This window comes from Lycium barbarum, chromosome 7 (genome assembly GCF_019175385.1).
Source record: "Lycium barbarum isolate Lr01 chromosome 7, ASM1917538v2, whole genome shotgun sequence".
Classification (NCBI taxonomy): Eukaryota; Viridiplantae; Streptophyta; class Magnoliopsida; order Solanales; family Solanaceae; genus Lycium; species Lycium barbarum.
This window is the reverse complement of record NC_083343.1, coordinates 68,840,945-68,856,781: the sequence shown is the minus strand read 5'-3', so window position 1 is coordinate 68,856,781 and position 15,837 is coordinate 68,840,945.

Genomic DNA, 15,837 nt, shown 5'->3' with positions numbered 1-15,837 from the left:
GTCCGTATGTTGGGCCGTATAGTGCCCAGTTGTTCCGTTTTCGTTCTCGTCGACTCGTTTGATCTTCGATCCCTATGGAACCTTCTTGACACTTGTTTAACACCTCAATACCAATCTAAGGGACGTCATTACTTGTCTCTAAGACATCATTATTCCATCATTAACTCGTCGTCCATAATTCCTACCCGACACATAACATATCATTTACTTTCTTTACCAAACTTCTTCCTTTTGGTCAAATGTCTTTGAATCTCGATTAAGATCATCAAATGCTATTTCCTTACTTATCCAAATCATCGTATACCTTGTACTCTTTGCTAGCCTATTCACTGTACGCTAACGGGGAATTTTCCAAGGTGTAACATTCTTCCCCCCTTTTGGAACATTCGTCCTCGAATGTTAAACACTCGGGAATTCTGCGAAAAATTCGCCAGAGTTTCCCCTATAATATAGCACTACTATCCTATCACAACAACCCATAATATCACTGCGTCACAGGGCCACAACATAATAGAAACATATCTATGGCCACACACGACCAAAAGCATGAAAAGTAAGCGCACATACCTCATAATGTTGGGGCTTCAACCTGAATCTCTTCTGAGGGTTGGAATAAGTGTGGATATGTGGATTTAATTTTCTCTTCCGCTTCCCAAGTCATTTCTTCCCAGTTGTTATTTCGCCACAAGACCTTGACTGAGGCTACTTCTTTATTTCGAAGTCTTCGTACTTGCCTGTCTAAGATGGCAATAGGCACTTCTTCATATGATAGCTTTTTTGTCACTTGGACATCATCAATCGGAACAATCCTCACAGGTTCTCCAACACACTTGCGGAGCATCGAGACATGAAAGACTGGATGGACTGATTCAAGCTCTGAAGGCAAGTCCAATTCATAGGCTACACGACCCACCTTGCAGATAATTTTATAGGGTCCAATGTATCTAGGACTTAACTTCCCTTTCTTGCCAAATCTCATCACCCCTTTCATTGGCGACACTTTCAAAAATACCCAATCATCAACTTGAAATTCCAAGTCTCGTCGGCGATTGTCTGCATAAGACTTTTGGCGACTTTGGGCCGTCAACAATCGATCTCGGATCACCTTGACTTTTTCTACCGCTTGCTGAATCAATTCAGGGCCTATTAGCTGTACTTCTCCTATTTCAAACCATCCAATTGGAGATCTGCACTTCCTTCCATATAATTCCTCACACGGAGCCATTTGGATACTGGAATGATAACTATTGTTGTATGCAAATTCGATTAGAGGCAAATGATCATCCCAGCTACCACCAAAATCTAGTATACATGCCGGCAGCATATCTTCCAAAGTCTGAATAGTACGTTCGGTCTGTCTATCGGTTTGCGGATGAAATGTCGTGCTAAGCTTCACTTGGGTACCTAGACCTTCTTGGAAGGACATCCAGAACTTGCCTGTAAACTGCGCTCCTCTATCTGTGATAATGGATAGTGGAATACCATGAAGTCGCACAATTTCTTTGAGATACAGTCTCGCATAATCTTCTGCTGAGTATGTGGTTCTGACTGGAAGAAAATGAGCTGCTTTCGTGAGTCTATCCACGTTCACCCATATAGAATCATACTTACCTCGAGAACGAGGTAACCCCACAATAAAATCCATGTTGATTACTTCCCATTTCCAAGTAGGAATTTCCATTGCTTGTAATAATCCTCCTGGCTTTTGATGTTCGATCTTTACATGTTGGCAATTTGGACACTGAGCTACAAATTCTGTTATGTCTCTCTTCATGCCATCCCACCAATATATTAGCTTAAGATCGTGATACATCTTGGTTGCACCTGGGTGAATAGAATACCGAGAATAATGGGCTTCTTCTAGAATTCATCGGCGCAATTCTGCGACATTCGGCACACATAGCCTGCCTCGGTATCTAAGAATTCCATCTGTGGAAACATCAAATGGAGACTTCTCTTTTTCATAAGATATGTCTCTGTAATGACCCAATTGAGGGTCTTCATATTGATGCTCTTTCACTTCTACATTCAAAGATGAAACTGTGGGATCATTAATACCAATCCCTGCACTACCCGAATCAATTACATGTACTCCCAGATTAGCTAATTGATGGAGCTCACAAACCATCTCTTTCTTTTCCAGGGGAACTTCACATAAACTGCCCATTGATCGGCGGCTGAGCGCATCAGCTACTACATTCACTTTTCCGGGGTGGTATAAAATGTTCACATCATAATCTTTTAACAATTCTAACCACCGCCTCTGCCGCAGATTTAACTCCTTCTGCTTGAAAATGTACTGAAGACTCTTGTGATCTGCATAAACATCGAAATGCACTCCATACAAGTAATGTCTCCACATTTTCAGTGCATGAATAACCGCAGCCAATTCGAGATCATGAGTTGGATAGTTCTTTTCATGTTTCCGCAGCTGTCTCGAAGCATATGCAATAACTCGGACTAGATGATAAATATAGCCCTTGGCTATCATCTTCCTTGCCTTAAGGTAGGAAATAAACCTACCCTTTGGAGACGCTGTATTACCCTTCCATTCAAGCACAGGCTCTCCCGAAAATTGAAATCGAACCACTTTCATTCGGCAATCGACATTAGCATAGCATGATGCCAACCAATCCATACCCATAATCACATCGAAATCTAACATTTCCAGCTCAATTAAATCAGCTTTGGTCCGGCGATTGCATATCACAAGCACACAATTTTTATACACTTGCCTAGCTATCACTGGATCACCAACCGGAGTAGATACCTCAAAAGGTTTAATTGGCTCGGGTTTCACCCCAATACAACCAGCAACATATGGAGTAATATAAGAAAAAGTAGAACCCGGATCTACGAAGGCATATACATCATGAGAAAATACGAACAATGTACCTGTAACCACATCTAGGGAGGACTCAAGATCCTGTCGTCCGGCTAAAGCATATACGCGAGGCTGACTGGCACCTGAAGTAGATGCTCCCCCTCTGCCTCTACCTCGACCTGCTGGAATCTGAGAAATCTGCCCTACCGGGCGCACTAAAGAAGAACCGGCCGCTGCTCCAGTGGGCTGAATCCCTACTTTACCACTCATCGACGGGAAATCTCTCATCATATGCCCAACCCGGCCACAGGCATAGCAAGCATCCGAACCCTGGCGACACCATCCGGAATGTAATCTACCGCACTGGCTGCATGGCGGTACCGGGGGTCTCCTCTGGCTATAATCTCCCCCAAACTGAGAATCTGGGGTCCTCGAACTTTGGCCCTGTCCTGAACGAAAGGAGCGATCAAATCTCTTTCCCGTACATCGAGGAGGTGCACTGGTCACTGACTGGCCGGAGTGTCTAGAATAAGTCTGCCTCGTTCCCCCTCTATAATTATTGCCTGCCCCCATAGATCTGGCCCTCTTGCTTTGCCTTCTATCGCTGTCACGATCACCTCTTTGTGGTTGCTGTCGTCCCTCTAAGTTCTGGCCATGGGCTTATATTCGGGAAATATCCATCCCATCTTGTAACGAAGCCGTCAAGCAATCATTGAATAGATGTGGCCCTAAGCCACTCACATACCTGTGTACCCTATCTCCCATATTGGCCACCATAGTCGGGGCATATCTAGCCAATGAATTAAATTGAAGGCTATATTCGCGGGCACTCATGTTTCCTTGCTTAAGATTTAAAAATCTATTCGCTCTAGCTCGGCGGACCTCGGGTGGCAAATAGTGACGGATGAAAGCATCTACAAATTCTTGCCACACGGGAGGAGGCACATTCTCTTCTCTCGATGCTATCTAATTATTATAGCACAATACCGCCACATCTCGGAGTCTATAAGACACCAACTCCACGGATTCAGTCTTGGAGGCATGAATAATCTTTAACGTCCTCAACATCTCTTCAATGAAACCTTGTGGGTCTTCATCCGGCTTTGACCCGAAAAACTCCGGAGGATTTGGACTCATAAAATCACAGGCTCTGGTACTAGCAGACCGATCACTTGGGCCCGCATTCTGCCGCTGTGCCTGGGCGGCAACCAACTGTGTCAATAAGTGAATAGCTTCGGTCATTTGTTGACCCAAAGTAGCCGGTGGAGGAACTGGAGGCATAGAAGCTGGAGTTGAAGTCCCTTCTTGTTCTTCGGTAATAGGCGGAGTAGAAGAAGCATTAGATGGAGCCTCGTTATGTGATTCACCCTCATCTACATTCATTTGCGGCTCTCTTTCTGCCCGCCTTTTCATCGTAGTCTTGCCCTTCTGGGTGGCTTTAGCCTTTCCCTTTGGCGGCATTTCTGAAATCATAACACACTATTAAGAGGGGAAAATCTTATAACACAGCTCTATCGCACGATTTCTTAAGATGAATGATGGTCATTTTTCCTAAATGCCCTGTAGCCTCCTATTTATTAGTGTGGCGCGCAACACACCATAAACAAGACTCTACTAGACACGGCTCGTAGACACTTCCAAGGACTGAACTGCTCTGATACCACTTTTGTCACGACCCGACTAGGGGCCTCGACGGGTACCCGGGGTTAACCACAGAGCACCACTCGTTATACTACTTATCATGCTCATTAAATGCTCTTTTATCAAATTCACACTCAAATTATAAGAAAATCATCTTTCAGTTGAAAACATAAATACTTTCATATACATATGCCTCTCGGCCATCAAAATATTTATATACACATATATACTTATATACAGTAGTGATCTTGTGAGACCATATAACCCACACTGCGTATCTACGAGCATCTACTAGAGTGCTAGACATAAGGATGGGACATGACCCCATCATGCCCAAAATACATACATGAATATACACAAAAAAATAATCATAAGCACCTCCGGAACAATGGAGTGCTCTCTAATCAGCTACTGGCTCCTACGAGTCCGGATCAAGCTCACCTCACAGTCTACCCGTGGGCATGAACACAGCGTCCAAAGAAAACGGACGTCAGTACGAACATTGTACAGATTATGAGAGGCATAAACAATAATGAAACATCAATGAAATGAGGAGGCATCAAATGAGGAGCAATCTGTAACTGACTGTGAATCCTAAAAGAAATAAATCATGTTGTCTTACTCATACTCGTCATCATATCATATATGCATAAATGTAAAAGTATAAGCATAAGTTGCCCGTCCATATAGGTACGGTGTGATAATGTATAAGCTGCCCGTCCATATAGGTACGGTGTGATAATGTATAAGCTGCCCGTCCATATAGGTACGGTGTGATAATAATTATCCTGCATCCAGGCCTCCCGCGTCCGGGGTATAGGCTGCCCACTATAGTGGTGTGTATATCTGCCCGACCATATAGGTACTGTGTAATATCATCATCATATGCTCATTATAATATGCTCATCATAGTATGCTCATCATAGTATGCTTATCATAATATGCTCATCATAATACATGCATGAAGACTCCAGGACAACTATCTTTATCGGGGTGATGTAAGGTCGTGATCCCTCGATTTCATTATGAAGCATTCACAAGCATTCTGCTTCACCTTGAAGGAAGTAGTATATAAGGTGAGTGTTTACAATGCATAACATCATCGACTTTATGGTACTCTGCCTCACCTTGAAGGGACAATACATGAGGTGAGTGTATACAATACATGACATACTTAACTTAATGGTGTTCTGCCTCACTTCGGAGGGAATAATGTATGAGGTGAGTGTGTACAAAATACGACATCATTAGCGTTATAGGAACGTCATATCATGAACTCTAGAGTCTTTAGACTCAAACTTATCATTATCATCATTGGACTCATAACATATCTCTTATCTCATATAGTTTTTCATGATCATAGACTCTTGACTTTCCGGGATATATAGAGAATTCATGGAGAGAAAGGAGAATCATACCATTGGATTCATTCCATGGAAATAAAGGAATATCCCCACATACCTTTTAAGTTTAACTAATCTATTGCTCGCTCGTTCTCCTTCGATTCCCACGTTTCTACCTTCAAGAGAATTCACATTAGTGTTAGTTAATCGACTATAAGAACGCGTTACTATTTCTTAGGGAAAATTTGGTCAAAATTTCCTTTGTTTCTAATACTTTCACAACATTCTATATCAACTCCCAAACGCTCACAACAACATTCACAATATTGCAAACAACAATCATCAATCATCATTTATCTACATTTACCACAATTTACCATTTCTCTTCAATTTCTCCACAATTATGGTTATAGCTCATTATCGTGTTTTATCATATATAATACTTATTCCATGGTATAAATGTCACTTATAACATATTCACAATCACAACATACCAACATTCATGATTCATCCCAACCACTATTCAACAATGACACTATTCACTCATTTATGACCCATTTTCTATTTCTTTCTACAATTCAAGTGTCTTAGCCTTCCAATAACTTAAAAAACATGGTATGGTCATGAAACTTACCTTAGATGATGGATGAACAAGCCTTGAATGGAAATACTCTTCTAGCACCAAAACCCTATTTCACTTCTCTTGGGATTTCTTGGCTTGGATTACTTTCACTAGGTTTCATACACTTGTTTTCATGGATTGAAGTAGTTGATCATGGATTTCCTTTGATTTTCTTGTGGATGAATGTTAGAGAGTGTTCTATAGGTTTCTTGACTTGTGGAGTGAAAATGAAATGAAATGAAATGAGAATGGGTCCTTTATATTAAACCATGAAAGTTGTCCCGACCAACTTATACGGACCAACATACGGTCCGTACATTTTATTTGGACCGTATTGTGTCTGTATGTTTGGTCCAGAGAATGTGTTCCTGTTGGCTAATTATACGGCCTAACATACGGCCAGTATAATTTATACGGTCCGTATGTTGGGCCGTATAGTGCCCGGTTGTTCCGTTTTCGTTCTCGTCGACTCGTTTGATCTCCGATCCTTATGGAACCTTCTTGACACTTGTTTAAAACCTCAATACCAATAAAAGGGACGTCATTACTCATCTCTAAGACATCATTATGCCATCATTAACTCGTCGTCCATAATTCCTACCCGACACATAACATATCCTTTACTTTCTTTACCAAACTTCTTCCTTTTGGTCAAATGTATTTGAATCTCGATTAAGATCATCAAATGCTATTTCTTACTTATCCAATTCATCGTATACCTCGTACTCTTCGCTAGCCTATTCACTGTACGCTAACGGGGAATTTTTCAAGGTGTTACAATAACTTTCGCCGACTTTTATTTTACAACTTGCTTTACTTCAAAACTTAACATACAAATATTATGACTCAAGTAACTTAAAACATGACCTCTTTAGCATATTAAGCACTCCCAGTATAATCCCGAAAGCACGGGTTAAAACATCTTTGATTCGTTTAACCCCGAAACCTTATGGCACATGCTTAACATTTGTTCAATACTATCCTTACCTTTGTAGGGGTTTCGTGAGTTCTCTAGGCTCACATTAGTTAACTTACGATACGAACGATGCAAAAAAAAAATCCGAGGTGTAACATTCTAGACTTTATTTCATTTCTTTTTTAAAACTAAAGGTTTCTTCTCATTCGATCGATCCTCGATTACTTGTACATTTTCTAGTGCCTCTTTTCAATATTAAAACATTATAATCGGGTGAACGGATCCTACTTCCAAGGCCATATTCCTTTAATCTCTCCCCTAGGTAGTTTGACATGGCTTATATATGTCTTGATTTACTTGTCATGCTTATACCATTATGAACTTCACGCGCAAGATTTCCAGGAAGAAATTATTATTAAGTCAAATATTTCTAAGCCTCGTCGTCGTGTGTTGGCATTTGAGTCGTAATGCTCTTAAGTATAGATATTCTTGAATAATGTCTGCCCTTCTATAACTTAATTCATTAAATCAGGTCGGACAATTCCACCTTTCACTTGTGGTGAATTCACATTTCCTCCCATAAAATTGCTTATACGGAGCGCCATGATCCTCATGATCCTCTTGCATGTAACTAATAGGATAGTTATCATTGTGCGCTCATTAGATGGTAGTTGACTTCCCCATATCTTCATGAAGCTTAAGACCTTTACTTTCCGCAAACCTTATTTGATCGTTTAACTTGTATGCCTTTCTTAAGAATCTATCTATGAAGCTGTATTGGGAGTAACTTAGATATCTAAGTTTTTCTTGAGAGGGTTTGCATAAATTTTCTGTAGTTGGGCACCTTTAGTGAATGGAATTAGGGTGGAGATATTATAGGTCCGGACTACTTTCTGTGCCTTATTACTTTGCATAACTTTTGGTAACTCGTCCAGTAAAAGTGGGCTGGTTCTTGTTAAGCTATCTGTAGTCACCCATGTAGGATCAGACTTGCCACATTTGTACCAATTTTCATATTAATCATTCCTCGTCTCCGTATTGATTATCACATTACAAATCAATCTGCCATGTCCTTGACGTTCTACAACTCTCTTCTTTATATCATCTTGTCAGTGTAATTATTAGATATCATTGTATATCTTTGACATTCCGCAATGAATGGAATATAGTGAATAATGGACCTTTTTCCTACTCTCACCTCACAATTTCTGTCACACTTGAACACGCCATTAGCCTCAGTCTCAAAATCTCTTCTTATTAAATTCCAGTTTGTGGCTCTCCTTTTATCGAGCACTCTTTTTGATTTTTCTAAAACAGAATCTTCTTATCAATATTCTTTTCTCCTTAGTTATAAGGTAATTTTACTATATTATTTTGAATGATCTTCTGCAATCCTTTTCCCCCTCTGGGCTCGCTCATTTGTCAATCACTTGCGGCTTTACAAGTAAACGTATTCGCTGCGAAATTAGCTCTATCTCTATTCACCTTAATTTAAACATGCCATCTCATATGAAATTACTTCTCCTCATCCTTTTACTACCATCAATAGCTAATAGTTTCTCGTGTAGGCTCATTCTATTACATTTCGCTTGCAACTCGACTCTAGTTTCCCTCATGTTCTGGATTTCTTGTACATGAAATTCTGGATATCATCTATTGGCTTCTGCCTCTATGTTACCATACATGTTTATCATATTCCGTCGTGGTTACTCCAAATATAGAAGAATTGTTGTCGTATACCAGCTTACTTTTATACTAACTCTTCCTACTTTTATCCTTCTCTTATTGTCAATTCCAAATCTTATCTTCAATTTCGACGTTGTTGTTTTCATTTTTGAACATTTCCCTTCTTTAGGATTTCCTTGAACTATTGTACTAACTCCATTATCATTGTTGCCATCTCGACTATCCCTCGAGGTTGCAACTTCATTGCGGTACGACTAATTTAGAATGACTACAACATTTCGATATCCCATGTTCTATCTTTAACTTCAAGTGCAATCGTTATCGGGTCCCTGTCCAATCCCTTACTATTGATCCGTCATTCTATCTTCATCTTTCAATCTCAGAAAATTTTCCTTTGGATTCCGCTTCTTGCCATGAAATCTTATCGCACTTCCATACGTCAACTTACATCTTCTAATAATCTTCCCATTTCATACTTACCGCCTTACTCGGTTTCATCTAAACCTTTGCTCCTTACCTTGTTCGAAGTTTATTTCAGCAAAACCTCTTATTGTTTTTAACTTTCTTTACTTTAATCGGCCTTATTCCTTAATCACTTGATATTACGTTACTTATTTGTTAACCCCATAGTAGTAAATCTTCCTTAAAGATATCCTTCACATCCTGGTCTTAGTGTCTTACCTTTAATATATTGACATATACTATAACTTATTCATAAGGACCGGTAACTGTCCTTTTGAGCTTTCTGACTTATTCGGCTAACATTTTACTAACTAGGGGAAACATCACAAAGAGGAGATTGAGCCGCATACCCATTTCAATGTTAATAAGGGTTTATATCTCATTAACTGAACGAAACATAAGTATAACCCTGCTTATCATTCAAACATAAGAATTCTACCTTTACCTTCATATTATATTCATTTTTTACTTCCATTGGAATGCCTTAACTCCTCATAATGCAATAAAATTCAAACTCTCCAATCTAGACACTAGTATTATAGAGCATGCAGTACTTTGCCACCAACTAATAAAGATGGGACCTCACAAAAATATAGCTTATATACCTGTACTGAGAAGGTAACATCACACAGCATCGTAGCTCGATGCTTCACCCTTATTCCTATCCTGGTCTTTATATTTAACCTTGTGACATGCCCGTATCTTATGGATCTTACTTCCACACCAAAAATAAACTCCCATTCCTACACGACATTGGCCGGCATGTGGCCGACCGCACTGATGACACAATGACCTGGGCGGCTCTACTCTACATGTAGTAACATGATCCTGACATACTGACATTTGTGAATCCTACATTGGCCTTACCTGAGAGCTTTGATCACGCGTAAGTGGTTGCACAAACCTAGTCTGCTGCAACCTACCACCACCCAACAATCCCTTATAATCATCAACTGTCCTGGCCTTCTTAGTCCATCCCATAGCTTCATTAGAATCATCTCCTGAAAATATAGATGGCTCTCGCTTTCTAAACTCCTTAGGTTATGAACTTCCTTACCTTTCAAGGGCTCTATCACTATTATGGACTTTCGGGTGATGCCAAGCCTAGGAGGCAACTAACTGCACCAATACCTGTACCGCTATTCTCACATCCCGATCAGACGGAGCCAATTGTGGAATTGGTAGAGCTAATGATGCTAGAGCTTCCCTCAGATCCTCTAGTACTGGTTGAATCGGGGTTGTCTGAGAAAGTGACTCACTATGGTCCTCAGACGGATCTGTCTCAATAGAGGGCGTATATCTCATACCCTCTCCCAATCCTTTCTTAATGTTCCTGTTAACTACAACCTTTCTGGTTGAAGACATTTCTGCACAACCTACATCAACGAATACGTTAGACATGATTCCCTACAATTCAGCTCTGTCGTGCGATCAAGGACATGAAAGAAAGGCAACTATCCTAAATGTCATGTAGCCTCCCAATTCCAAATGTGGCGCGCAACACATCCATAAGTGAGACTTTACTAGACAGGACTTTGCAGACTCCCTAAGATAGACCTGCTCTGATACAAAGTTTGTCACGACACAAATCGAAGGGCCACGAGTGGCACCCGGCGCCTTATTCGACCGAGTGTCGACATTCACTACATCTTTTAATCATTAGCTCAATATCGACCAAGGAGGCCACATTAGTATTTAACCTTATAAAAACATAACTTTAGACATGATGAACTGTCAAAAGGAAATATACATACATACATACATGGGCTGTCAAGGTCCCCAAGATAGACCGACACCATTATATACATACTATACACAGGACACTATCTGCAAGGCTTTTAACATTGAATATCATACTCATCCATAAGTTGGGACAGGGCCCCCGACATACCCAATATGCAAAATGACATGTACATATATATACTCTGACTCGGTAGTACTCCAGATGAAAGTGGAGCTCACCAATCAAGTTTATATCTAGGGACAACCTACTATGAGGAATCCTCTATCTATCTATCTGCACCAGCACGATATGAAACATAGTGTCCCCAGGAAAAGGGATGTCAGTACGAATAATGTACTGAATATGTAACGCAGGAAAGAAACATAACAATAAGACAACATCCATAAGAGGGACATACGCATCAACCTATACCTTCGGGCTGCCACTGTGGGCTATGAACATGCATATATATATATATATATATATATAGATATATATATACATGTCTATGTATATATATACATGTATATGTATATATATATATATATACACATGTATATGTATGTATATATATATATATACATATATAACGCCATTGGCCTCATTGGGCATCTTCCTTACCGTAACAGCCTTTGTGGGCATAATGATCATCATGTAACCAACTGATAAGGTGGTTGTGCGTATATAACGCCATTTCCTTCCCCATAACCCATATAAATGTCATATATGCGGATATAACACCATTGATCATAGTACATATATATATATATATATAAATATATATATGTATATATATATATATACACATGTATATGTATATATATATATATACACATGTATATGTATAAATATATATAGCGCCATTGGCCTCATTGGGCATCTTCCTTACCGTAACAGCCTCTGTGGGCATAATCATCATCATGTAACCAACTGATCAGGTGGTGGTGCGTATATAACACCATTTCCTTCCCCATAACCCATATAAATGTCATATATGCGTATATAACACCATTGATCATAGTACACACACACACAAAAACACACACACACACACATATATAATGTATAAAGACTCTTATGGAACATTAGAACATCTTTCGGAGTGACTTGTAGTCGATAACCCTCCGAATACATTATGAACATCAACATCATTATTAAGTGCCTTAATGTGACTTAGGAATCATACATATGAACATGCTTGAAAACAGTATCATAAGGGAATGAACAACATGGACATCCCTAACTACTGAGAGTAGAACCATTATGGAATAACGTTTCGTATCACTTCGGAACATTCCAAAAGAAAGAGAGTTAGGCTTAACATACCGTTGCAATCTTGTCTCCAATCATCAACCAAGCTTAATATGATCCTCTTATGTTTACAATGAATAAAACTACTTCGTCGTCATCATATAAGCATCGTAACACTCATATTTCGATAGCAATATTCTACAAGAAAATGGACAACACCTCCCCTGTTTATACTACATCCCACTAAAAGTCACCAAATATCCCAAACAACAACAATACAATTCACAATAAGCTTACCGATTACTTCAACAACCATTTTGAGCGGTAAGCTTGATTTATGATTCACAAAATATAATTTGAATCCAATTCCTTTTCCATGAATCTACATACAACATCTATAACATCATACTTATGATTACCATATTATTTTCAGCCAAAAACACCATAAGAATAATCTTCAAAAATAGTCCACACGCCTAGCACCTTAACCTTCACTTTCAATCTAAAGCTTCATATGTTTCTTTCATCAATTCACTTGATAAACATGTATATATGCATAAAATAGAAGCCATATCATAATCAAGTTGTTTCCATAATTTCCAACCATAACAAGTTATATATATAGCCTTAAAGTGGTCTAACAAAAAGATAACAATATCTCTTTCTCTTTCAAGTGCTATCTTGTAATTTTCCACCCAAAACCACAACCAACATGTAATTAAACTTAAACACAACCAAAATGATGTTGACCATACCTTAGGAAGTAGATACAATTCAAACCCGAAGCTTAACTTAGCTCACCATCATCCTTATTCACATCACAACACCATAGAGCGGCTATTCTTCACCTTTGGCTAACTTTGATGTTGGTTCTAAGTTAAATAACCTTAGATTTACCTTGAAGCCTTAATAATTTGTTAGAAGGGTTTATGTGGAGTGTGGGGATGAAATGTTCTCAAAAAATGATGATAAATGAGTCCCCAAATCGTTTTATAAAAGGTAAGGTCGGCCACCGCCATAATGGGTCCCAGAAAGGGGCTGCCTGCACAGTCTTGCGAAAATATGAATATCTCTCTAATCCAACGTTGCATCGATGAATGGTCTAATGCGTTAAAAACTAGACTCGTAGAACTTCAACTTGGTGGGTGGACCATCCCATAACTCCAAGTATATTGGGAGAAAAGATTAGTGACATTAGACCCAAATATTAGCAAAATTGTGAACATAACTTCCGATAACTTTCGAAAACAAGATCTCCTTAGCATATTAAGCACTCTTAGTTTAACCCCGAAAGTAAGGGTTATAACATCTTTGATGCGTTTAACCCGGAAACTTTATGGCACATGCTTAACATTTGTGTAATATCATCCTTAGACTTGTAGGGGTTTCATGACTCCTCCAGGCTCACATTAATTAACGTCCGATACGAATGACGCGGAAAAAAAAATCTGAGCTGAAACAGAATATCACAACCATAAGGGAGGCTAAAGACATAGAAGTCATGTCTCTAAATGAATTGGTAGGATGAAATGGAAGAGGAAGATGAAATGGCCCTGATTACCAGAAACGTCTGAAAGTTCCTTAAAAAGGAAAATAAATATGGAAAAAATAATGCATCTAAAAAGGGAAGAAGTTTTTACAGGCCACATATAGGAGGGTGCTTTAAGTGTGAGAAGACAGATCATATGATCAAAGATTGTCCACCATGGAAAATAGAGTGGAAAAGAGAAAGAGCGAAGAAAAAAAGAAAGAAGGAGCAGGTCAATGGCAGGAAGAATAAGGAGACCACAAAAGCTATGGTGGAAACATGCGGTTCTAATGATTACTCTGAAGATGAAGCTAACCACTCTGCTTCTATGACTGTAGATGATTTAGGCTCAAACACTGAGAATGACATCAAGGCAAGTGTTCTTGATCTCAAAGACAAGCTAGATTTTCTCCAACAAAAGACCGATGACGTTGATAATCACCTTAATTGAATAATATTAGGAGATAAGTACAAAAGCAGTTGAGTTACTTAGTTAATTTACTAGCTTAAAAGATGAACTCATAAATATTGAATCTTGTAAAGACAAATAAGGAAAATTACTCTTTGAAAGAACAGGTAACTCAACCTGATTCATCTGTCCTGACTCTCCAATCTGAAGTCCTAAAGCTGACTATTAAAACTCGAAAATCTGAGATGAGCTGTGAAAAACTTAGGGTTGAGTCTGAACTGAAAAGAATAAATAGGGAATTGATCCTTGAAAAGGAATAATCCAGATAAATTAGTTCAAAACTCTTTAGAACAGAACATGATCTTGAAAGTGCTAGTCGCTGGACCTAAGCATCTCAATTTCTCTCAAACCTCACCTGTCAAACACAGAATATAACTATAGGTTTCGGATTTGATAGAACTGCTAAAAGTTATCCTTTAGAAGAGGCTTTATGCACTCTCTGTGGTAAGACTAGACATTGCAAGATAAAGTGTCCTCTAGACATAAACTACTAGGAAAGAAATTTGAAAATTGCAAATACAAACTCCAAGCTAATCAAGAAGGTTGCAACAGGTTCTCTTAGGCTCTGCCAGAATGGACAAAGAATGATATACTTCATCCCATTGTTAAAGGAAAAGGATCCAAGCTTGCCTAGGTACCTATAATTGACCTTTGATTGTTCTTGCAGGAAAGAGTGACAGAAGGCATGAAAAACTTATATATGAATAGTGCCTCCTCAAATCATATCAGGAGCTTAAAACAGTAACTCTGCTCACTCTCAACCGTGGAAAGAGGAAAGGTGACTCCAAGGATGAGAAAAAGGTAAATGTAGCAAAGGAGCATGCTCATTCAATACTGAACTAGTTGGCTCTCAGATAGGGGAACTTTGGATGAAACATGTAGATGAACCTGGTCCACCATAAGAAATTCAATAAAACTTCAAAACTGGACTTCCTATGATTCTCTTGGATGAAGAAACCCAACACCTCATTCTAAAGAGAAAATACAACACCAAGGTAGGGGGAACATTTGATGCAATCACCCCTATGCTAGGGAAAATCAATCTCAAGTGAAGGAATCAAGATCTAGCCCTTGAAAGAGAGATGAATGTCAAGGAATGCCTTTCGTTGAAAAGTGTTATGCCAACAAATAACATGACAACCTGTTCTTGTCTAAAAAGATACTCATGCTTTAATACTTCCTTTAGTATCTTAGAGTCAAATAAATTCAATGAAGCTGTAAGAGTGAAACAAGTGCAAGTAATAAGGGACAATTGGTGATGAAGAGATCTTACAGTTCCTCAGATGGATGAAGAACAATATCTCTGTATGGGTGCTAAGGATGATGAAATTCATGATCACGCTATATACAAATTCTCTAAAGGGTCAGACAA